At 39.1% G+C, this 26343-nt stretch overlaps 1 protein-coding gene across 1 annotated transcript in view; it reads left to right on the forward strand.

The window, feature by feature from the left end:
• Positions 1-26343, forward strand: part of LOC150077356 (xylosyl- and glucuronyltransferase LARGE1-like) — a 1505345-nt gene that overhangs the window by 283716 nt on the left and 1195286 nt on the right. Inside the window, exon 4 of the mRNA XM_090385866.1 lies at positions 3346-3408. The gene's annotated coding sequence lies outside the window, so the exon portion shown is untranslated. The remainder of the gene's footprint in view (positions 1-3345; positions 3409-26343) is intronic.

Consider the following 26343-nt stretch of genomic DNA (forward strand, 5'->3'; position numbering starts at 1 on the left):
CTTACATATATTTTTACAGTCAACAGATTATTATTATTGTTCTTAAAGCAGAAAGCTTCACTTTTATTCACAATTCTTTAGTACTTTGCAGCCGATTCATATTTCAGTAAGTCTGTACGAATCCTGGAAGATCTCTTTCCGGTATGCTGCATCCTCACACAGTTTTTCGGCATCTATCTGTAGTGAGTTAAATATTCTCGCTGCATTTGATGGGAAGAATCTTTGCAGGCTACTAAGATTGTTCAGGACTGAACGCAGTGGATTATTTAGTTCTCCGCAACGTCTAGCAGTGGCACGCGGTTTAACTAGAATATTATCCAGGACTGGAGCATCCACTCTGCCTGTGAGCATTTGTGCGAGAGTGTGTATGTTCCTGTTAATTGTCCGCTGCATCCAGGGTGTGATGTTAAGGTTTGAGTAGAGAATGGCCCTTCAGATAGTAAAAGGGTGGCCAGCAACTCTGTTAAGCCATCGCAAGAACCAGTACTCGATCCCAAGGACGGACTTATAATGTGAATCTGGAGCTGAAGACCAGATTTGCGAGGCATACATTGCAATTGGCAGGACACACATTAAAATGTACTTGGTCGCTAGCTGAGGATCCCTAATTCCTACCAGTTCCTGCCTAGTAGCCCATAAAGCGGCGAATATTTTTGTCTTCATATGGGCGAAGTGTTGAGCAAAGGTGAGTCTGTCATCCCACTTAAGACCCAGGTCCAGGTGAGAGTGCACTTTTTCCACACTAGACCCGTTCACAGAGATTGAGATGTCATTTTTATTCTGCTTGTAACTTATGGTCATTTGGGCAGACTTCTGTGCATTAATACGGAGCCCGATGCAATTCAGGTAGCTCTCAAATTCTCGGATTGTGCTATTTGCCATCTGGCAAATACTTTCTGCTGATTCATGGTCTTTGGAAGTGATGAAGAATTTTACATCGTCAGCATATGTTATAAAATTGTAGTACCGTGCAAGAAACGGCTCCAGGACGGCCGCGAAGAGAGTAGCCGAAAGAACTCCCCCTTGAGGCACTCCTTGCGAGATGGTAAAGCAAGATTGTAGCTTTTGGTGCTTAACAATAAGTTTCCTATGTTCTAGCAGGCTGGTTATTATAGTTAACAGATTTCCTCTTACATTAAAATAATTCTTTAAAATTGCAATGAGCGCTGGAATTGAGACGTTGTCGTAGGCTGCGGAGATATCCAAAAAAATAATATCAATTTGCTTTTTCGCATTTAGTGCTTTCTGCACGCGAAAAAGGGTTTCCAGTAAGTTTGTTATTGTTGATCTACCCGAAATAACTGATTGCAAATGTGGTGGTCTATGGCTGAAGCAGTGTTGATTGATGGTGGGAAGAAGCGCTTTTTCGAATACCTTCTGTAGGGTGCAACTAACAGAAATTGGTCTGTAATCCTTAGCCAATTTTGGGTGTTTAATCTTTGGTATTGGGGTTACAATGTAATTTTTCCAAGCTTGCGGGAAAGCTCCTGACCTGATGATTTTCTGATAGATGTGCAGTAATAGATCTATTATAAATGGGCTACTTATTTTAAGGATGAACATTGGAAATTTGTCTGGTCCAACAGTGGCCTTATTGGGCAGATCGTTGATTGCTTTCATTACGCTCTCTTTGGTGATTAGTATTTCACTCAATGGAGGTCTTGTTGGTTCCTCTCTTGCCGAATAGTTTCGCTTGTTTAAATCTTTCAGGAATTCCAAAATTTTGTTACCATTATCAGTGTTCTCAATTTGATTCAGTCCATGCAGGTTACTAAAAGTGTTATTAGCCCATTCCTTGAAAATGCATTCTGTCATATTCTCTGTGCTATTTCTATTGCTAGTAATTCTTTTTGCTCGTTTTAGTTTGTTATGAATAACACTGCAGTGTGCCTGTCGTTTTGCTTTGATGAAATGTGCTCTTTCTTTCTTATAACGAATGTGATCGGCAGGATGACCCGTTCTTTGCCATTTTCTATACAGTTTTTGCTTCCCTAGGAAACTTGCTTTCAGTATCTCCATCTACTCTCAGGTGATGATCTTCCTCAGTGTCCACACTGCTTAGTATATCTAACCGTCAAGCATATTCTTATTGACTGTCCTCAATATCAGTAGGACAGAACATCAGTCCTGCTTTCTCTGACTAAACTGCAAGAACCACTATCACTAGAGCATATTATTGGCGAACAGGCAAACATTAATGAACTTTTCTGTTTTCTTAAAAAAAATTGGAATATATCATCGCTTCTGAACAGTTTCTAAAATGAAAAGGAAATGCCTTCAAATCTGAATTATTTCCGAACACATCTCTATGGACAGGCGCACTATATCCAGTGTAGCTTATGCGCTATTAAACACACACACACACACACACACACACACACACACACACACACGTTGCAATAATGATGCCAATATACAAACATTAGTTTGTCTGTGAAAAATTCAGCTATGTAGTAATGATACAAATACACTAACCAATGTAATAGCTAGAAGGCTATTATACTAGGTGTTACAGTCAGTTCCATTAGACAGCTATAAGAAATCCATAATAGCTCATGAATATGCCCAACATGGGTAGGTATTCTACGTACACATTAAAAGTGCTTTGTGAAGGGAACAATTACCAAGTCGAAATGGTAATATGAGAAAGTTGTAAATTTATTTTATTGTGACGTAAGCAGAAATGAAACTTTGATGTTTAAAAACATTCTCGTTTGTGTATTTAAGTAGTTTTTAATTTAATTAGATTCCATCATGTGTGCATAAATAATAACGAACTGTGCTAAAGTATTAAGCTTGGAAGATGACTGTTAGACTGTCATTTACTCCTTGTGTAAATAAAGTAACGTAAATTTATGCGGACTGCTCAGGATTGCTCGAACCTAAACATGCCTTACGAAGCGAAAGTGGGGAGCTGGAGGCCTAAATCTCTAAGGGACAGAAGCATGCAGTACTTTTATGTTTTCCTGAAAAATATTAGCCATCGGGAACCCTCCCCACCAAGCTAATATTTTTAAAAGGTTAAGATATCAAATTATTCAAGTTTATTATTTTAAATAATAATAAAATTAAAAATCTCTCGCACACAACTTATTTTCAGACCCTCAATTTGAATAACAACTATGGCTTGGTCACCGAACAGTGAAACCTCGGCATTATAATGGTGTGCAGTATTTTATTTGGACTTATAATACCGAAGTTTGATATCTGTGTTGTAACTCACCTGAAGCTAAAACCGTAGTGCATGGTATAGTTAATAATAATAATAATAATAATAATAATAATAATAATAATAAAGGCTTTCGTGACTGTGCCTGGCGTTATCTTCGCTTTTTGTATTTTCAGGAACAGTAGAGCGATGATAAAATAACTGGACAACGAACTTGAAAGTTCATCTGCAGAAACGAGGTAAGACTTTGATTAAAGTTAATTCAGTGTATCTTTAATAGCTTCCTTTTCATTTAGACTCCTGTTCTCTGAAAATACAATTTTTGAACATTGCTGTTTTTCTCCGATTTCATTTATTTCTAGTCATTATCATTTCATTCATTACAGTTGTGGGTGTACCGCTAGGTAGAAATGCACAAACTCGTTAATGTCGCCCGTAAGAAATGCTTAGAAATCTATAGAAAACGGGTTAAATATATTTTAGATTATGTTAAATACTCGTAGATTGCAACTCTATAAGGGATATTTAAAATGTTTTCTATGGTATCCATAGACAACTGGATTCACCAGACTGGACCTTGGAAACGTTTCAACATCGCCATGCCATTGCTGTGGGAGCTCATGAGACGTTGCTTTTCAGAGTTGTAATGTTGTGAAGATTGCTTTGAGTACTTTTCCTTCAAAAGTTTCCAGAAGGAAAAGTGTAGCTAGCTGAGTCAAAACCGGGATGGCCACAACATTCGTAGCTCGCACTGCAGGATTTGAAATGCCGTGCCCAGAAGTGATTGGATATTGGCGAGATACTTTCGGAAACTCTTGTTGGATCAATTTTACAATTAGTTGGATCAATTTTACATAGTCTAAAGGTATTGGAGGTCTGATCTAAAAGTTCTAAGACTTCATTCATTACAAAATAAGCAGTGTAGGTAGAAGGTATTACTGATTGGAGCCGCTTCCTACTTCACCAAACCAGTAAAAAAGCAATATGCATATTGAAATTCGAACGTGCCTTAGGCCTCGGTCAAAATCGCAATCAATACGAAAGCGAAAAAATGCGTGTGCATCATGTTTTTATGAAGATCAACAAAATCGCTGCGTTAATCGTACAAAAGAACTTCATTTGGAGATGCTCATTTAAGAAAGACCGTTTATCAGTGAAGAATTTTCCAAAATAGCCGACAATCTGTCGAAGAGTCGATTCTTGGCGGTATAAGAAACGTTTTGGAAAAAAAAAATCATTCTGACCTGACTTTATCCATCTGCAAAACTGCTGATAAACCGGAAAATTCACAAAAAATCTTGACCAAAAACACGACTATCAGAATTTTAACAAAATTTGTTCCAAGATCGTTGAAGATGGCTAAGCGGTTCTCGATTGAGAATTATACGAAAAAGGAGGGTGGAAATTGATCCAAATTTCATCAGTTCTGTTGTTCATGGTAATAAAATATGGGTAAATGTCTATGATTCGAAAACAAAATTCCACTCGTCGTGTTCAAAAAAAGCGCAAGAGATTCGGTCAAATGTGAAAATAACACTTTCCTTGTTTTTTAGATATTCAGGGTAACCTACTGTACATTACGAATTTGATAAGAAAATGGTAAGACGAAAAACTAGGCCTATATAAAGAGATTCTAATCTGTTTGAAAATCTTTGGAGTTTCCAACTGTTTGAAAATGATGGATGATTTTCCACCATGATAATTCCCCTGAGCACACTCGCCCTCCGTTCAAGAAGTGTATGGCTCAAAAAACATATTCCTATAGCATTCTACCCTCTATATTCCGACCATAATCACCTGATGTTTCCCCATATGAAAATTTTCCCTAGATTTAAAATTATGCTAAAAGGAGGAAGAACGAAGACTTAAAAGACATTCAAACCATCCAACAGATGCGGCAACAGAACTCACCGCTCATAGTTGAATGCTTAGAGCGTTGATTCTATAAGTGGTAGGAACGCTTCAAAATATTTTTCCATCAATGGAAAAATATTTTGAAGTGAACCCCTTAATAAAAAATTATGTATGTATTCTAAGTTTTCTAAGTTAAAAAAAAATTCATAACTTTTTGATCAGACCTTGTATTCCAGTTTCGTTTAAATATATTTTGATGCATTTGTTGATGATTAATGATTTATTGTGTTAGCTGCCTAAAAATACGAGGTGTAGGCATTAACGTTTCCGGACTGAATATGAATAAGGAGACGATTTGTCAAATTCTGTCTCAATTTTAGAGAAAGTAAAGTCTGTGCAAAATTTGTGCCGCACAGCCTTGATGAGCAGAAGCATTGAGGAGTTATGCGAAGGCATCACACGAAGACTTCATCCAGACTTCTCAAGCCAATCCTGATTTCCTCGACTGAATTGTCACTGGAGATGAGTGTTGAGTGTTTCAGTATTACCCAGAAACGAGGCGTCAGAGCTTCGAAATTCAGTGGGCTTCCAAATCGTTACCAAGGCTCAAATGTTTCGTTTAAAGAAGTCCAGGTTCAAGGCAAAGCTGATTTATCATGTTTTCCGAAAAATAGGGTGTGATTCTCATGAAATTTGTATCTGAAAGGGAGAGTCAATGCAGCGTTCTACTTATAGGTGCTTAAAGGACTGATGGAGCGCATTTCCCTGGTGATGCAATTTGGAGATAAAGATAGCTGTTTCTTGTTGCACGAAAATGTCCCGCCCATGCTGCACTTGTTGTGAAGACATTTCTGACATCCACCCTACTCTTCTGATCTAGCATCGTAAAAAAAAACAAAAAAAAAAACGCCAAAATATTATTTTTAGGCTACCCGAATAATTAAATTCAACTGCCGTACTGTATCTCTCATGTCAGCATAAGAGACATAAGATTGCTCTTATGTCTATTATGTTGACTGCGTATGGTCTGTTTTGCTGGACGAAAACCCCCAGTTTCTGGAGGAATCTGGTACCATCAGACTTCTTCCACTTTCTAAGGTGAAAACTGCTTCCAAAGGAAAGAGATTTAAGAATTTTGAGGACATAAAGAAAAACGTGATCGCCGAACTAAACATCATTTCTTGGGATGCCTTCTCTGACTGAGGAACTTTTAGAACGTTGCAATAAATGTATTCAATCAAGGGGTAATTACTTTTAATAAAAAATAAAACCATTTTTGAGTTATTTTATTTTGCGTTCTTTTTATTGCCCCAGTCCGGGACACCTGGTGCAGTCTATTTTGGCTGTGATCTTAAATAAATGCATTAAATACCTAAGAACATTGCATAAATGTCTCTGTTAACGGATAACAGACAGTTCTTTTTAGTTGTCATTGAAAAAATTAAGAGTGCTATTGAACATTTCCACTATTCATTTTCTTCATACATTTTATGAAATTTTTCCATTGTCTTGCTCTAAACTTAGAGCAGGAATATCAGTGCAATTTCTGTAGAAAATTTCGCCCGGGCTAGATAATATTTTGGTTTCGGCCTTCAGGAAGTTTTGTTCTGATTGTTTACTAAAATAGAAAAGAAGCCATGTATATATGCAAGGTCTGATTTTAGACTCTTAAACTTAAAACTACTAGTCATTTTCAAGTTGAGATACAGTTGGCTAACTTTGTTTAGGGAGAACATTCCAGCTGATTATTTGAACGTTCAAATAATTTATTCTGATCAATTTTAACGAATGACGAATCATTTTCAGATTGAAAATATGAAGTCTTGAAGAAATGCTTTCACGTATATTCCTTGTTTACTATTAAAACTGATTGCCACTAAATGTCAAAGGCAGCAGACGAAAAATTGGTAACACTCCAACAACGCACTGCCAAGAAAGTCACAACCAAGACAGAGGAGGTGTCAATGTTCCCTTTTAAAACACTGTAAATACATTTCACAAATACAGTACCAATTTAACGTGTGTGCGCGCCGGTTTTTGCACAATAACAGGCAGTTTGCCTTTTCTGAATATCAAATATTCACCACTGGTATCTGAGACCCCACACCAGAATGTATTCATGGGAGGTCCCCACGGACTGGAGATGTGCAAATGAATAATCCTGAAAATTTACATCCTAATGTCGTCCGAATGCGGTAGTATATTCCATAATACTCTTAACTGGAGAATTTAACGAGCTTACCGCAAGAATTATGGCTTAGACAGACAACAAATAAATTATACCAGATAAAGCCTGTAATTGAAACTTGGCAGCCTAGTCTGCGCAGGAATTGTAGCGAGGAAGTTGTTCTTGCTCGATTCGCATAGGACACGGTCATCTAATACATTCGTTCCTGCTGAGGGCAGATGACCCTCCTGTGTGTGAGTCTAGTGATACCATTTTCTCTATAAAACATATTTTAATTAATTGAGTTAATTTTATCCATGCTCGCATATATTTTACCGCTTTTACTCATCTGACTGGGCTTTATACACCCAGTCAAATTTTATCAGACAATGACCATGTGTAAAATGTTTTTAAATATCTACAAATTATTCATTTTTATAAATTTATATAACTTTGCATATATTTTTGGTCTGAATATATCATAATTTATTCTATTTTTACATTTGTGTGGTAACCACAAATGTAAAAATATGCCGTAACCGTTTCGAAAGGTTACCAAAAATCATTTTTATCTTTTTTATGGAATGGCCGTGGCGCACTATAACCTCAGTAGGTTTTGCGTCAGAAAAAGAGAAACCAGCCAACCATAACAAGCTCACCTAACACGGCGTGCCACCGGTAAGTTTTACAGTAGTGCCTCCCTCCTTGCGATGATTTAATTTGGTTATGGAAAGTTGATTTAAAAATGCTTGAAAATTCGACTGTAGCGTTTTGCTATGGCCTCTGCAACTCCAGCTCCTTGTGCTGGCAGTTTTGTTCTCGGCAGCTCCATGTGCTGCTGGCTTTCCTAAACAGAGCTCCTGAACTCTAAGCAGATGTAGCTCTTTGCGATGAGCTCATTGAAACCGGACTTTGGACTCTGTTTGATATTTATTTTAATGTAATTTGATTATTGCAGTTATTTTCATATGTTTTGGTCGTGGCAGTCTTTCCCTCCCTGTATTTTGGCAAACAGGAAAGAAAGTATATTAGAATACCGCAAAAAATATATATAAATGACAGCCGGGTTGGCTGGCACCAGTTTAATTAAGAAATAAACCAAATAAAATAAAAAGGTTATTGAGAATGCGTGTTATTAAATGTTAAGGACAACAATACATATGCAGATGGCCGCCTCCGATTCTCTGGTGGAGTTGTGCGTAGTATTTGCGAACCACGTGGATCGCAGAATGAAGGCGGGTTATAAATATCAAAAATAAGGTTCCAGTTTAAGCGTTCAGTAGTTAATTTATTTAATCAGTAAATTCTCTTCCTGGTCACTTTTTTTTTTTTTTTTTTTTTTTAATTTGGACCTCTCACTCATCACTTCGTTATTTATTTATTTTTTCTGACAAAAGCAACAATTAATAGTTAGAGAAGATACGAAGAAAACAAAAGGAGTTCAGTTATGTCTGGATTTGATCATCTATGCCTAAAGTAATAGATATATATACGGAAATTTTCCTATCTGTTGCACTACCGATTCAACTGCTAATGTAGTATTTATGTATTATGATTTAAAATTTCAGTTAGTTATTTGCGCAAACGAAGCAATTACCTAATTTCGTATTTAAATATTAGTTCATTAACTGTTGATTAATATCATAAAATGATAGTAAACATATTTTATGATATTAAATGCTGAGACTTTTTGAATGACATGCGAGTTACCTTTATAGATGAAAACTGCAAGACAGTAAAGTGAACAAATTCAATATTAGATTAGGTCACCAAAACAACCAAGGCTGTGGAGACGTAAATATTTTGTATCGGTAATTGTGTATATTATTCGGTTGGTTGCTAGACGAAAAACCCGAATTTTCGGGAGGGAACCATGCAACCCTCCCTTGAAACTGAGTAACTCACCATGTTGTGCAAACGGCCATAAATTCTTGGCTTCAATGATAAGATTCGAACTGAGGCCTTTTCACGCGGTGTTGGAGGGTGATACTTAATTTTTAAATTGTTTTTTTGTTATTTTTTATGAAAACCCCAAACACGAGAGGTATTGTCAACTCCTGTGTAACCTCTACTTAGTATGCTGTGTTGCATTAAGAATCTGCAGACAAAGGAACCACAACGTGTCCGTGATCACAGTATACTGATGTGGTATTTTCTTAAAGATGAAACTATCATCAGGAGTAAAGGGAAGGGTATTTGCTTTCGTAAAGGTGACTATAGTAGTCTCAAACAGTTTTTAAATTCTGTACGGTGAGATCAACTGATGATGTTGCCAATGGCAAATTCTAAATGGGAAGCATTCAAGAAATTAATCTTGTAAGCTATTAGGCTGTACATACCACCTAAGAAATACTGTTCAAGGTTTAGGCCTAAATGCATGTCTGATGAACTAATGAGACCCGTGGCAGAGAATAAAAATGCATGGGATGCATATAAATTATCAGGCGACACAGAAGCGTATGGCAGATATACGTTTGTCTGAATTAAGTCACAAAGGAAGTTAGGCAAGCGAAGGCAGATTAGGAGAAATCTTTGGCAAATATTTCTGAAACAAGAAAAACAGCTAAGACTTCTTTACTTATGGAAACTCTAGAAGGGGATGATTCAGACTGGTCCACTTGATATCGATGGTTCGACAGTTAATGATTCTGCTCAGTTAGCCAAACTGAATGAGTATTTTGCGTCTACATTCACACATGAGGAATTCTGTAGGGAAGTGGAGGCCAGAAGTTTATCAACCTTTAACAGGCAGCTAAATGATTTTGTATAATGGAAGCGATTTTGTTGAGTTAAACGTAATAAAAGCACATGGGGTGTGGATGGGATCTGTCCAGTTATATTAAAGGAGGCAGCAAAGGAAGTAAGCAAACCCTTAGTATAATTATGAGAACATCCTTGGACTCGTGGGAGGTCCCCACGGACTGGAGATATGCAAATATATCCCCAATTCACAAAGGAGATCTAAGGGTGACACGAGTAATTACCGACCAGTTAGTTTATCTTCTGTTGTGGCGAAAATAATGGAGTCACTTGTTAAAGATGCATTGCAGGATCATCTAGAGAAGACTGCAGTAATAATTCAGACACAGCATTTGTTAAGGAAAAGTTTAATAATTTTGGAAATATAATATAATTTTGGAAATAATAAAGGAAAAAAATAATTTTGATATCCCATACTTGGATTTCAGGAAAGTTTTTGATACTGTTGCACATAAAAGACTGCTGTACAAATTAGAGCAGTGTGACGTTAAGGGCAAGTTGATGCTATGGATAAAAGGTTGGTTGACCGGGAGAAGACAGAGTGGTAATCAATGGACATTGCTCTTCATGAAATAATGTTATTAGTGGAGCCCGATAGTGTTCGGCGTTGGGACCGTCGTTGTTTTCTATATTTATCGATGATATTGATGAAGGTATATCAGGCTTAATATCCAATTTTGCAGATGGTACAAAGGTTGGCAGAGTTGTTAAGTGACAGTAATGAGGGTACGCTGCTGAAACAAGATCTAGAAAAGTTGTGCAGATGGGCTTGAGAGGAGGCAACTGAAGTTTAATACTGACAAATGCAAAGTACTGTATATTGGTAGCAGCAACCCCAGTGTAACGTGCAAACTAGGCGGTACTACACTAATGATAGTGGGGAATAAAAAAGACCTGGGGATAATTGTGAAGTTTCAGAATAGTGGGGACAGGCTGCCAGAGCAGCTCATTGGTCTTGTCAATAATACGTTAATGTCTTTTCAATAATATGCAGGAACATTGCTAGCAAAGATAAGGAGGTGATTATTCACTTGTATAAACGAGTCCAGAGAAGGGCAACGGGAATGGTGAGGAGGGAACAAAGGGGTACTCTTATCAAAAAAGGCTTATGTTCTACAAATTGCAGCGTCTGGAAACTAGACACCTGGAAATGATTTGTTTGAGGTGTATAAGCCCTTGAATGGTTTGATCAAACTCAATGCTCATGGGATTCTTCCTGTTGCTGAGATTACACACTTGAGGGGCCATAAATTCAAATTGAGGAAAAACAGCTGCAGACTAGATGTGCGAAAATTTGCCTTTAGTCAGCAAGTGGTTGATTGCTGGAACAAACTTAAAGCTGTCGTTGTGGAAGTTGATAGCTTAAACAGATTCAAGGAAGAACTGGAAGAAGCTGATGGTGATGGTATATAAGTTTGCTTTCTTGCATATGGCACTACTAATGCTAGTACCGTGCGTGGGATGAAGGTTGACAAGATGAAAGCAAATACTTGTTGACATTAGACTTTAACATCTGTAATGATATGCCAGACAAGCTGTACTTGCTACCTGGGAGTCTAAAACGCTGATGGAACTGATATTCGGGTGACACTCAAGTCAAGTGGACCCAATTTCGGCGAAGTCCGGACGGTCTGTGACAGCCAAATCCTCTGCTTGCACCTTCACGATGGTGGGACTGTTAGTAATCCTAGGTATAACCTCCATGCACAAGTACATGGTGGGTGACCAACCAGGTGTGAACCAACGTAAGCAGGGGTCGAGGTGTGGCGCCCACACCACATGGAGGAACGCCGCCCCTCTATGTTATCAGGCAATACTAGGTGGTAGATGACTCTCATCAACCGGTGAAATACCACCACTTTGCTTATTGGAGGCTTGAAGTGGTGGAACCCATGTTTAGTCTCTAGAGCTAAGTTCCGGTCAACCCTTCCCTATCTCTTCCATCATGCAGTATGATTGATGACTTTTGAGGTTATGATGAACGTCGTGGCGAGATCCAATATTCCTTACATTTCGGGATACAGCTCTAAAACGGTGTTCGCAGGCCGGCCGCTAGTTAGTACACCGGACCGAAACTATTGGTAACTCTATAGGAGGCTTCGGGATCAGCTAGTGTATAATCTTGCTACCTCTACTCTGCCAGACGTAAAAAATACTGTCGAACGGGAATAGTGCAATTTCTGTACAGATTGGGCACCCTCTATCATCCCTCTTTCAAAGTGGGTTAACTCACGATGTTCGTCCGTACTGACATCGAATTAGTCTACGTGAATGCTGTGATGCAATGTATTATGTACCTGCCAAGAGGTGGGTGTGCCCAACTAGCAAGAGGGGTGACACATTCGGGTTGTCTAGGAACCAGGTGTCCCATGAATTTTGTCGTTTCTGTGTAAAATGAATTAAGGCGGAATTTCACTGTTCTAGATCATTTAAAAAGTCAGCCACCCTACATATGATAGTTTTTATACGATGGTTTAGACGATGGAAATTGTTGCTGGGTGCATTAAATAATTTAAAGTCCAGAATGCTTTCTGGTGTAGAATTGGTGTGCCTAGAGTACGAAAATAATCCAATACTTTTTAAGCTACATGATTAGTATGGGATACTATAATGACGAGATAGGTCAAGGCCTAGCATACGCAACTACACTTTAAGTTAAGTAAATATCGATTATTGTGCCAACATGTAATTTTACTTCTGAAAGCTTGTTTCCTCGATTCTTATCATGGATGAACTTTTAATTTTCGTGTTTTTATTATTATTATTTTTTTAGAGCAAGACCAACGTCGTTCGTGTGGTTTAGTTTAAAAGTAATTCCTTTCACAACGTCAGGAAGGTCAGAAGTGGGCTTCACCCAACACGGCAGAAGTGTACTTATGTTCTCAAAACGCGGAGGACTCCACTCATTATCTCTGCACTTCACATGTGGAAACTGAATTGCGCTGCCAGTTTATGCTTGTAGTGGCTAGCTCAGCTTGGGGGCCACGGAACCGCCACCACGCGTGGCTGTTAGTGGCACCTTAATTAGTGCGGTCTGTATTAATTAGAGCCGCGTTTCATGTGTTGATCGAAAACTAACTGATTGGGAAACATGGATGACTGAGATAAATAATTTCGTGGTAGTTATTTATCACTCTTGATTTTCCTATTCCCCCCTTCCACCCTCGAAGCGTGTCACGAAATTAATACTCACAACGAAACATTTCTTTTCTGTGCATTAGGCGATTTTATTTCAAAATCTTTTAACCGCGGTTGGTAAAACAATGCATTGTCACGCAATATATGTATCAAAGCATTGCTGCTATATTTATAAAATGAACAGTTGGCAAAACACGAAGAAATTAATTTAATTTATAGAGAGTTTCTTGATTTTGCGCCAAGGTAACTAATAGTATGAGCCGTTGGTGTATTCTGCTGTAAATACACGACGCCTCCGTAGCCAGGCGGGCAGGAGTGGCAATGCGTACCACACGCTTCTTGATTAGACCGGGGTTCGAGCCCGTGACCACCAAATACGAAGGATGCGGAAAGGTCAGGAAATAACCACAGCATATTTCCGGAGCAATATGGCATTAGTTGCTAATGCTCCTAAAAACAAAATAACAACATAACAGCAGTAAATGCACGGATCCTTATGGTCTGTTTGCTGAATGAAAAACTCGTGTTCTGGAGAAAAAGCTTTCGCTCTCGCTGCAGACAAAAAAAAAGTTCGTTTGTCGTCGAGAACAGATTCAAACCGAAGCTTTCCACAGGGTGGGAATGATGTGATCATAATCGCTCTACTAATGGGAGGTTGTAGACAGCACAAGGTGCTGTATACGAGTACGTTTTACATTTCAATTTTAACTTTTCTTTCTAAAGATGTGTATTTGGGGGAAGGGGAATAAGTAAGAATATAATTGCTTTCTGAACCTTTCTTCCGAATTGAAAGATTTATTAACAGTTTCTACTACTTAGTATACTTGTGTGTTTTTTTATTTTTTTATACGTGCCTGCTTTGTTATCTCATATGTCATATTGTAGTACTGTATGGAGCGAAATATCTCTTATTATTCATTTATTTGATATCTGATATTACCTATTCTCCCTCTATCGTTTCTAAAGCGACATAATTGTATATTCCTAAGCAAGTCTTAACATATGGGACTTATTTCCGCTAGTTCTGCATGACCTACAGAAACGGAGTGAGTTCCTCAACGAAAATATCCATCATGTCTAGGCTGGCGAAGTGGCTGCGGCAGCTGCTGACCACTTCGAACATCAACTCAAGGACGCATTAACTGGCTCTCTGACGGATGGGATAATTACTACTTGTAGAAACTGTTAATGGAAACGTTTTGTGAAGAGCGCTCCTGTGATGCGAGTTCAATACAGAACACTCAGCAACTTCTTATTAGTTGGTCCGCTTCCTTGAGTGATCGATAGCAAATTCGCACGGCCTTTGTACAATAAAGGAAACATTTGCCCACATTCTGTCATTGGATTATGTAATGATTGAATGCACGAGCCTTATAGTTGTTTTCATGCTTTTCGTACACCGAAATGAAAAAGTGCTCGAGTGCAGCTGTAAAGTTATGACAGCGGATGTTACGATTAAAACTGATAGTGTTTCTGTGCACGCGAAAGAGGCGAAGAAAGGAGTTGGGTATAATATCTGCCCACTCATGTTATTTACTATCACCTCCCAAATTCCCATTTAGAAGGCATATGAATTTATCTTCTCCCACCCAAAAAATTCTGTTATCATTATTGTAAAAATATAGAAAAAAAAATTACAAATAGACTTATATAAAAAGTTTTCTAAATGGAAATTTATTTAGTCTGCAATATTATAAAAGAGGAACGGGGGGGGGGAATTACCGGCTAACACTTTCTGAATGCAGCTGGTTTATACACAGGCATGCGTGCTCTTATCATTCCATAGCAAAGTTTCTGCTGCTGCTGTGTTTTAGCTACCTTTCTAAAAGTTTATACGTATAAATTAGGCCTAGAATAGGACGTAGGTGATTCGAACGTTATCTGAACCAATCAAATAACTCTGTCTGCACACTTGCGATTATACAATTTATATAGCATTACACAGTTTTACATCAGTTAAAATTTGAAGATGTGTGAATCGCCTTTCATTTAACAATATTAGGTGGCAAAAATCTTCTTTTTGAAGCCCAGTGACCTAAGTATTTGTGAAATACTGTGTATTGAAATTTATTCATGGCTGCAAAGTTGCGCACACATTCAGTATCGTAAACAATTTAGCAGAAATTTCTTTCCCTTTTAGCTCTTTTAAATGTCTTTAAAAATAATATAATACAGTATTTGAGGTCATTGTGGCGCAAAGTTGTTTCCAAAAAAATATAAACGTACTTGTTATCCACCCATTACAAAACTGATATCTTTGAAATACTGACAAAAAGCTTAAAGATAAGATTTTGTCAATACTTCAAAAATATGGAAAGAGTTCGGAGAACAGATATGTAGTAGAAAGAATGAGATATTTTAGACATTTAAAAAAGAGGGTAGGACCAAAATTTCATTATTTGAACAAATCAGTCATCTGAATTGGCAATTTCGAATTAATAATATTTGTTGAAAAAAAAAAAAAAAAAAAGGGTAAATACCTGAACCTGAGCCATACGAAGCTAAAACACATTAGTGGACAGATAGGACAATGACCACAGTTTCGTATGTAGCTATGACCTAACTTAATTTCACTACGATATGCAATGAGCTCATATTGGAAAAGCAAATTACCATGAGTTGTTTTAACGCTGCACTTCAACTAAGTTGTACTGCTCCGTGCAAGAAGTGCTTCTTCCTTGGAGCGGGAAGAAAATTAAAAAGCACTTAAATACAATATCTTGTATTTTGCCGTCGAGAACCGAACGAAATTTTTAAATCCTTCAGCATGTATTCGGCGCGCGCGCCCATGTGTTAAGTTATACATGGCGTCTAAGGCCATGAGACATCAGTATATCATGCCTGTATTCCGTAAGAAAAACTGAAGCATCCAGGAATAAGATAGAATAAAACTAGGAAACACTTGCCCAAGATGATATAAGAAATAAAGCCAATATATATTTTTTTCCATCTCGACAGGATTCGAACCTAGATCTTTCCCATTTCGGCTTAGAAAAAATGCGATCGTAATGCTATCTGCGGCAGTTCTGTTTCTTGACAACTTTTGAAGCCAAATGAAGCTCATAGTATATGAGGAGTGTCATGACAATATTATTGTCTTTAAAAGTACTTAGTATGGTTTGACAATAGCGAAATCGGTTCGCATAATCTATATGTTTGTAATGTAAATCCATTTATAACTAAGAAAAATTGAAGTTCATATGGAAACAGCTGGAGATGCTAGATGCACAATTTTCTCGCACTTTCTTTTCAATAAAATTTATCTCTGCTAACAGTTTTTATTGTGGATTCTTAACACTTCAGACATTGCAAAACGTATTGCTGCAATCGTTTCCGTGTTCTGATTGGAGGAGCTCTGACAATGAGTACTTTTTCTTCCTTTACTTAACGCACTGGTGCACACTGCATTCATGTTAATGCAACTCGGGGTCATTATGAATTTGAAATTTCTCATGTAGGTTTGTGGTTGTTTTTTAATTTTTCTTTCTGAAGAACTAATCAACTACCCACATGAACTGATAACCATAGGTAAGTTTTTGCTTCTTCGCGAGCCTCCCAAACACCTTGTAGGGGTCTCCTTTTGATAGGGCTCGCTCAGTTCGTTTGAAGCTATTTTTGATTTTTCTAACGGGATGGGCACTGTTTGAACAATTTAACACTTTTCTCAGTTTGCGTTACACATAGAATCCTGGTGTGACTAAATGTGACTCTTATGCTATTTTGCAACTATGCTCTTTCTTCGTATTTCATGCTCGTTCATGTTTGTTCTTCGCTCATTTTTCAACACAGTACTTCGAAGTACTGACATCACAAGGTACCTGAAAATGTTGCTTGCAAAAGTAAATGCAGGTTTTTATTCTCAAAGCGAACTCCATGAGTCGTCCTTCGCTTATAGTTCTGTGTAAACCAAATATGCTTGGTTTACATGGGAGTAGGACCTATAGGGTCCTGACAGGAATGCTTTTAACGCCACCTTGTTTCACGATGACGGTCATTCAAATTAAAGCACGCTAACCACTTAAGCATATTAATTTAGTATCACATTTATGGTATAGGTATACGAGAGATCAATATGGAGGAATTCTAGGATACCAGCTGAGATGCTTTTATTTTGATTCCCCATTTAAAAGATGATAACCATTCAAATTATTGGAACGACCATGTTTTTTTTTTTTTTTAACTCTGAAATATGGGTTTCATTCAGGTAAGGCACACTAAGACGCATTACCCACATCTAACAAACACCAATGGAACTCTTATGTCGTGTTTGCAGACAAGTAGAAATTAAATTTACAGCATAAAGTTGTTTGGTAGGTCTGAGTTTTACTGGCGCATTAGTAGCTAGGGCTATAATCAGCCAAGAACAAGGTACAGCATAAGGCTAGGTTATTCTGGAGGGATTGAAATTCAACCCTATTTTTTACCACATTGAAAGAAGTACAAAATAGTTTCTAACTTCATGAAAAGCTTGTTTATTGTGTGCGTACTGCACACTAATTGTTTACAAAATATTTATATACATAAGCTGAAGAACACTGGTGTTCAAAGAAAGTGCATCGCCCCTTAAAATTGTAATTGTCGTCCGAATAATTACGTATATTACCATATACGTAAGTATATGGCAATATTTCTTACAGAGTGCATCAGATAAAATTGACACGCGTAGGTGATGGCGTTATATTGCATCAGCTGTTACTTTCAACTATATAAGCACGCTCTGCAAGAGTTGCAATCATTCCTTGCTTGTGTCAGGATGGCGAGTTACGTGCAGTTGACGCCACGAAGAAAGAGTGCTATTGTTGCTTTACGTGAGGAAGGATGTTCTTCCCATCATATTGCTTATAAAGTGTCTTGTAATCATTCGACAGTGAGTAGATTTCTTTCCAGACTCAAGAATACTGATAGCAAAAAAAAGGAACCGCACGTAAACGTGTCTCTCTACCAAAACAGGACCGCGTTTTGAAGCGCTTATGCCTTAAAAACCGTAAAGCTTTTTCGTGTGAGCTGAAAAGAGAATGGGAAGAACATACAGGAGTGGTTAGCAAGTGCAGTAACAGTCAGAACATGCCTCTTCAAAAATGGACTTTGTAGCCCATCGTCCTAAGAAGAAGCCCCTCCTCACACAAAAAATGAAAAAGGCGATTAATTTGGTGTAAGGCGCATGTTAAATGGACCCTCGAGCGGTGGAAATCAGTTATTTTCTCGGATGGGAAGAAATTCAACCTGTATGGCTCTGATGGGAGACAAACGATTCGCTGCAGACGTGGTGAAGAATACCATCCAGACTGTTTGGTGACTACAGTGAAATTCCCTAGCAGCCAAATGATATGGGGGTGCATTTCCTATCGCGGAGTAGATAACCTGCAGTTTATAAAAGGTTCCGTCTGGCTGCCAATGGATACCTGGCTATATTGGAAGGCAAATTGCTGCCAACCATTAGAGACCATTTAAACCTGCCAAGTAACTGCATCTTTCAGGACCACTCTGCTCCTTGTCATCGGGCGAAAAGCGTAAGTTGGCACTTCTGTAGTTACTTGAGGTTCGACAGTAATGTGCTTATATTTGTTACAGGTGTAAAAATGGTTGAAAGAACGGTCCATTACAACTGTTAGCTGGCCAGGAAACAGCCTGGACCTGAATCCTATAGAGAACTGTTGGCATCGTGTGGAATGTGCAGTTGCCAGAAAGAAACCAAAGCCCCTTCGCGAACTTCAGGAAGCCATAATTAGTGCTTGGAACCACGTACTATTAGTTGATTATCTTCAGAAATTGATCTTGTGAATGCCTCGACGATGTGCTGCCGTCATCAGGGCCAGAGGCGGAAAACCGAATTGAATAAAACTATCTTGTGTTATTCTAACTTATTATTATTATTTTGTTTTTAATTTGATATATTATTATTATTTTTAAGTTAATATGATCTGCTTGATGTTATTTAAACACAAATTGTCCTTTACTCGTCTTTAACCTTTGTACTTATTCTGTATTATATTTCCGGCGAGATGGTATCTCTGCGCTGCTTGTTCACCCCCTGGCTTATGCCGACCGGTGGTGCCGCACTATCCGGTTGGGTCTCACGGTCACGATACCCTAAGGAAGCAGTGAAAAACTGGTTCCTTCGTGTATTGCTCACATCATACGATAAAAAAAACAAAAAACCCTGGCTTAGTACCGTGAAGGGTTTGTAAAGTTAGGGTTCCTGCGTGTACCTATGAACCTTATAATAAAGATCATATACTACGACAAGTAAAATAAATATCATCGGATAAAAAAAGTTAAAATTGTTAAAGCGGATGTTTCTTTTCGCTTTTCTAAGGATGTTTCTTCAGCAAACTGTAATGGGCCTCCAACCATCTGTCGGACATTGGGACATGTCAGTCATACTAACTGAGCCACTTATCTAACAAATTTGACAACAGGGACTCAGAAAACTCGGTGTGGGTATTGCTTGCCTGAGCTAGCTCGTGAAGCGAGTCAGACAGTGCTGACTATAATGCGTGTAATGGGAGTTGAAATGTCAGCAGATCAAGCACGTGATCAAGAGAAAGTAAAAAAGGTCAGTTCAATTTTCCAATTTTTCGAAGCTCTTTGCAGATTTATTAGAGTTCGATTCCATTTCCTGTTCCGGAAAAAGTGAGCGATACGCCATGGGGCGAAGAAGAAGCGGATTATCAGAAGAAATCCTCTTGCCTCGAGTATCTTATGGCAGCACTCAGTAGGTTGCTCTGGTGATTAAGCCGTGACCGTTCCCATCGATTACGTAATGCGGTAAATTGGCCTCCAGACATGCAAATAAGATTTATATTACATAACGTGATTCTCTTGCCGAGATTACGAGCAAAGGTACCTATCGGAATACAATAAATCTCTCTCCTGCCCAGAAATGCTTTCGTCACTAATATCAAGGAAGTAGGCAAGTAAGAGCAATCCGTCATCGAAAGTAACTGCAAGATTATATGAACTGCCTTTTTATTGGTTGTTTATCGTTCTAGTTTCTGTTCGATCAAATATATTTCGAATGATTATTTAGAGAAGCCATTCATGTCGACTGCCTCTTTGTCATCTTCCATTTCTACAGCTGGCAGCAGAGTGCGTAATAGATGTCCGTCTATTAATGTAATTTTGGCCGTACAAGGTGTTTATATTATATAAAAGGTGGGATATCTTTTAATTACGTGAATAAATTCCCGGAGCTATTTATTGCGTGTCTATCTATAGAAATGGATGTTCACGGGCCAATTTGCATGTTGTGCGAGATAAAAAAAAAAAAAAAAAAAAACTCTGAATAACTCACGGAGTTATTCAGGGTTTTTTTTTTTTTTTTTTTTTTTTGTAGATTCATAACCCCACTATACAAAAAAAAAAAAAAGAAGAAAAAAAAGTTCTTGTTTATACTCCGGCACAACTACCAGGTCAGAGGAGTTTAAAATAAATAATCATACAAATACTAATCGTATTTAACAGTTATGGGCCACTCAAAGAGCTCGTGCTATTGTACTCTCGCTCCTGACCATTCGGCTACGACAAGGTAATCGTAATGCCGCACTTGGAACACTGTATCCAGGTATGGAGACCGGCCGGGCCTTAATAATACATCGAGTGTATTGAAAAAATCCAAAGACGAGCAACGCGTCTGGTTATATCAGCAAGAGAGCGTCCCTGTGAGGAACACTTCGAATATGTGGGCTACAGAACTTGATAACTAGACCTTAGAGGGATCTAAGTTGGTCGTATAAGGCTCTGAGACGGGACAGTAAAATGATTGAGGGTTAATTTTCACTGTTATAAATGATTACAGAACCCGGAATACAAATTAGGGGGGAGAAGTGCTAGACTTGTAGGAAGGATATTTTTTTTTTTTTTTTTTTTTATTCTAATAAATTGTTGATTACTGGTAATTTTTGATAAGTTAATTCCTTTGGCGGATAGCTTGTGGAAATTCGAAATTCAGTTAAATAGGTACCTGTATGAAGGGGGAATCGCATAGATAGTTACTTATTTTATTTTAATTTGTTTATATATTTTTTTTACTTTGATAGTATGAATCAGAGCTGTAATACTCAATATGTTCTACGTTGATAATGATATTAGTAAATTAATAAGAGGAGTTTACCTCAATATAGTACGTGGAACACTTCCGTATGATACCCTCCAGAAATTAAAACGGAAAAAACGAAAAAATCGACAACTTACCGGTACATTAAAGTAAAATATAAATAATTAAAGTAAATTATAAATAATTAAATAATCAATTTAACCCAATTCAAAATCAATTCAAAACAATTAAAATTCAAATTAACGCAATTAAAAGAATCTAACGAAAATATTCAAAACGATTCAAAACGAAAAAATCGTTTTGAATATTTTCGTTAGATTCTTTTAATTGCGTTAATTTGAATTTTAATTGTTTTGAATTGATTTTGAATTGTGTTAAATTGATTATTTAATTATTTATAATTTACTTTAATTATTTATATTTTACTTTAATGTACCGGTAAGTTGTCGATTTTTTCGTTTTTTCCGTTTTAATTTCTGGAGGGTATCATACGGAAGTGTTCCACGTACTATATTGAGGTAAACTCCTCTTATTAATTTACTAATATTTTTTTTACTTAGATATTTTGGCTGTTACAGCAAAAGCGCTTCCTTACACATTATAACTAATACTCCCTCCGCCTGGAAATAGGTTAATTACAACCTAAATTCCTCTAATCTATGATGAACCCAGACCTGCCCAACTGTTGTTTTTGTTGTTTTTTGGCTTTTAGGAGCATTAGCAACTAAGGCCATATTGCTCCGGGATATGCGGTGGCCATTCCCTGACCTTTCCGCATCTTCCGTATTTGGTGGTGACGGTCTCGAACCCCGGTCTAATCAAGAAGCATGTGATACGCACTACTGTTCCTTCCCACCTGGCTACGGAGGCGCCCCCTGCCCAACTGATCACTATACTATCACAGAGAACATCCAGCTCTGCAAGGAAAATTTTACTCTCGAAGCAAAACCTAACTATAAACATGGGATGCACTGGAAACAATCATTGAAGCTGCTACCAACTGCAACTCCAAATACTTTCTACTAATCTCCTTTGACTTTGCTGGTGCCTTCGATTCCCTCTGGTGGCCCAGCGTCCTGGGCAGCCTCCGAAGAGCGCATGTCCCAGAAAACTTATATAGATGCATCAAGACCTATCTCCAGGACCGGCGAGTTGTCGTGTCTGCTCCCCACTGCAGTGTCTCCAGACCAGTCTTCAGGGGATGCCCTCAGGGATCTGTCCTTGGGCCTCTCCTCTGGAATCTGGTGCTGGATGATTTCCTGAACACCAAACTCAACAATGTACAAACCCAGGCCTATGCAGATGACCTGGTCATGCTCTTTTCTGCCAATAACAGAACCCAACTAGAAGCAACTGCCAACCAGGCCATCTCTACCCTTCAAGCTTGGGCAGAGCATAACAACCTAAAGATCTCCCCAGAGAAAACCAATTCGATCCTACTAAAAGGCACCCTTGATTTGAGAAGACCACCCCAAATCAAGGTCAATGGTGTTACAGTAAAACTAAAAACACAGCTTAAATATCTAGGTTTGATCTTAGACAAAAACCTTTCCTTCACTCCTCATCTAGACCAACTCAGGATTAAGATCAGGAAGTATGCTGCCCAAGTCTCAAGAGTTGCCTGGAAGGACTGGGGCTTAAAGAAGAGAACGCTGTCACTCTTCTATAAGGCAGTTTTCATCCCGGTTATCACCTATGCTTCTGGAGTCTGGTACAAGAAGGCCAATACCATAGTAAACAGATCGCGCCTAGGAACTATCCAGCGCTCTCTTCTCCTTCTGTCCTCGCGTGCCTGTCGCACTGTCAGCACCCATGCGCTCCAGGTCCTCACTGGATCTCTTCCACTGGACCTGGAGATTGTTCGTCATGGGTTGCTCTACCAAATAGCCAAAGGAAGAGCAGTTACTTGTGCAGGTTTCAGCACTGACCCCGCAAATAATAGAAACGCTGAAAAGAAGAAACTTAATTAACATCTAACAGACACCTGGCAAGAAATATGGCAGACATCAACTAAAGGCGCTGTCACCAAAAGATTCCTCCCTGATGTCAGGGCCTCCTAACCCCTCACACCTGTCTGGTTTTCACCAGGACTCTATGCTACCTACCTCCTCACTGGACATGGCTCCTTCCAGAAAAAACTACATGACTTCAGAATTTCAGACTCACCCCGCTGCCACTGTGGAGAGGATCAGACGTGGGAGCACCTTGCCCACAGCTGTGAAATCTACGAGGACTTCAGGAGGATCCTAATAACAAAACTACGCTTCAACTACCAAAATCAAGAACACCTCACCCTACAGAATAAAGAAACTTACCGAGCTCTGACTCAATTTGCAATGGACTTATTTACCAGGCAGAAAGCGCTACCACCACCTTATTATCCGAATCAATAGGTCATAACAACCATATGCCAATTGTTGCTACGCATCATTGAGCCATGGATGCTAACGCCTTGGACCAACTTGCACAAGACTTGACCAGCAGTGCAATAAAAAACAGGGTCCGCACATACCTTGACAAATTCCTCATCATTGATTTCTGGACAAACTTCTCTCGACCAGATGTGACACATCTCATCAAGAAGAGGCCTAGCATCGATCCATGGACTTGACCATCAATCTTGGACTCCCGGTTTTGACCACCCCCACTGTTCGTTCTGATGGACTACTGGACCAGCCTTCAGTCTGGATGCGACACAGACTCACCAAATGGAGTCCCGATGACGGCACCTGAACTAGACCTTACTGAACATGACCCATCCACCATAGCAGCACTCACACTGCTGGATTTCCAGCAAGTTGTCGGCTCCAGCTGACTGGCCGTGCTAGCTGTACCTACCCTGAACTTGTGGAGTATATCTCTCTCTCTCTTTTTTTTTTTTTTTTTCGGCTTCTTTCTTCTGCTTCCTGCCATCCGTTCTTTTACTCCCCCCCCCTATTTTTCTCTTACAGAATGATTTTTTTTTTTTTTTTTTTTTTTGTGGGGTGGTGGTTTTCGTCCACCCGCCACCCCACTCCTCTCTCTGGTGAGGCACTGGGCATGCCACACTGTCATCAGGGGCCATCTTCCCTATTGGCCCCTTTCTTCTGTTTCCTACCCTCCAGTCTTCTGCCTTCCTCCCTTACTTTTCTCTTGCACAACGTTTTTTTTTTTTTATTTAGTTTATATATATATATATATATATATATATGTATGTGTGTGTGTGTGTGTGTGCGCGTGTGTGTGTATATACATATATTTATGTATACACACACACTCATTCCCCACAGGTCTAAATCTAAAAACATCAAAATTACTGCCCGACCTATTTGGCCCTAGAACAAGTTATTAGCGAACAACCCTACGCTCTGTTAAAATTACAACCGTTACTCAAGAAACAGCGATCATCTCATTCTCAAATCTGGTCCTAGCCACTGAAATCCCAGGAAAGTAGGTGGCAGGACCCGCCAGAGTACTCTAGCTACAGTGGTACACCCGGTCAGCCTCCCCGTGGCATGGTGTGGTAACGTCGGGTCCCACTAGGGGCTCGGCGGCTAATAGACCGGAGGAACAGAGGGCACAACACAATATACAGCACATGACCCCCACACACTTCAAATCTCTGCCCCCATACAATGTACACACGCGGAGATGGGAGAAATCCCAGGAGCCGTTAGACACTAACATACCTTATACCTTATAAACATGGGAGAGAAGCTAACTTAGGTTTGCACAAGGTTTCGGGATCCGCCTGTTCTTTAAGAGTCTTCAGATTTTTTTTGAATTTCACAAATGACTTACAACTCAGATCCTTGAGGTTGTCACATTCTATCAGATATGCCAGACAAGCTGTACTTGCCACCTGGGAGTCTAAAACGTTGATGGAACTGATATTCAGGTGACACTCAAGTCAAGTGAACCCAATTTCGGCGAAGTCCGATGACAGCCAAATCCTCTGCTTGCACCTTCACGATAGTGGGACTGTAGTAATCCTGGGTATAACTCCATGCACAAGTACATGGTGGGTGACCGCCCAGGTGTGAACCAACGTAAGCAGGGGTCGAGGTGTGGCGCCCACACCACATGGAGGAACGCCGCCCCTCTATGTTACCAGGCAGTACTAGGTGGTAGATGACTCTCATCAACCGGTGAAATACCACCACTTTGCTTATTGGAGGCTTGAAGTGGTGGAACCCATGTTTAGTCTCTAGAGCTAAGTTCTGGTCAACCCTTCCCTATCTCTTCCATTATGCAGTATGATTGATGTCTTTTGAGGTTATGATGAACGTCGTGGCGAGATCCAATATTCCTCACATTTCGAGGGTACAGCTCTAAAACGGTGTTCGCAGGCCGGCCGCTAGTTAGTACACCGGACCGAACCTATTGGTCTATCTCTAGCAGGCTTCCGGATCAGCTGGTGTATAATTTTGCTACCTCTACTCTGCCAGATAGTGACTGGAGGGAGTCCGAGTAGTGTGTATGCTGGGGGCATTGTCGAGGCCACGTTATGTCAAGGATCTGGGTATATTCTTACCACCTGTACGCCATATCCAAAAATTTCATTACTTCATACAGCATGTCCCACTCACTTTTTCTTACTATTGAATACACCATGAATTGTCAAACTAATAGAGCAAGTTTATCTGCGAAAAGATCTAAACCTTCCAAGGACTTCCTAATTCATATCACAAATATACGTGGTCTCAATTCTAATCTCAATGATGTCCATTTCCACTTGCAGTCTGCCAAACCCCATGTACTTTTTCTAACAGAATCTTACTTATCGGTTGATTCAACTACTGCTCATCTCAGATGCCCAAATTATTCGCTGTATGATTGCTTTCGCCTCAACTGTGGTACTTGTGCATATGTCCGTTCTGATATTCCCTGTCAGAGATTTGGCAACTTGGAATCTCCTCTCTTTGATCTTCTCTGGCTTAAAATTTCTCTACCTCATTGTGTCAAGTTCATCTGTTGTCTCTACCGTTCTCCCAACTCCAATAATCACTTGGAGCTCTTTGACTTCCTCTCTTTGCAACTTGACTTTCTCCAGTCCAACTTTCCTAACAGTGAGGTAATTTTCCTTGGTGATTTTAACGTTCACAACTCCAGCTGGCTTCCGTTTTCTAGTCACACCGACCCAGCAGGTTGAGATGCTGAGGTTTATGCAATTACTAATGACCTAGCATAGATCGTTCATTTACCTACACGAATACCGGA

The sequence above is a fragment of the Mastigoproctus giganteus genome, chromosome 12 (assembly GCF_048544385.1).
Source record: "Mastigoproctus giganteus isolate SK-2022 chromosome 12, ASM4854438v1, whole genome shotgun sequence".
Lineage (NCBI taxonomy): Eukaryota > Metazoa > Arthropoda > Arachnida > Uropygi > Thelyphonidae > Mastigoproctus > Mastigoproctus giganteus.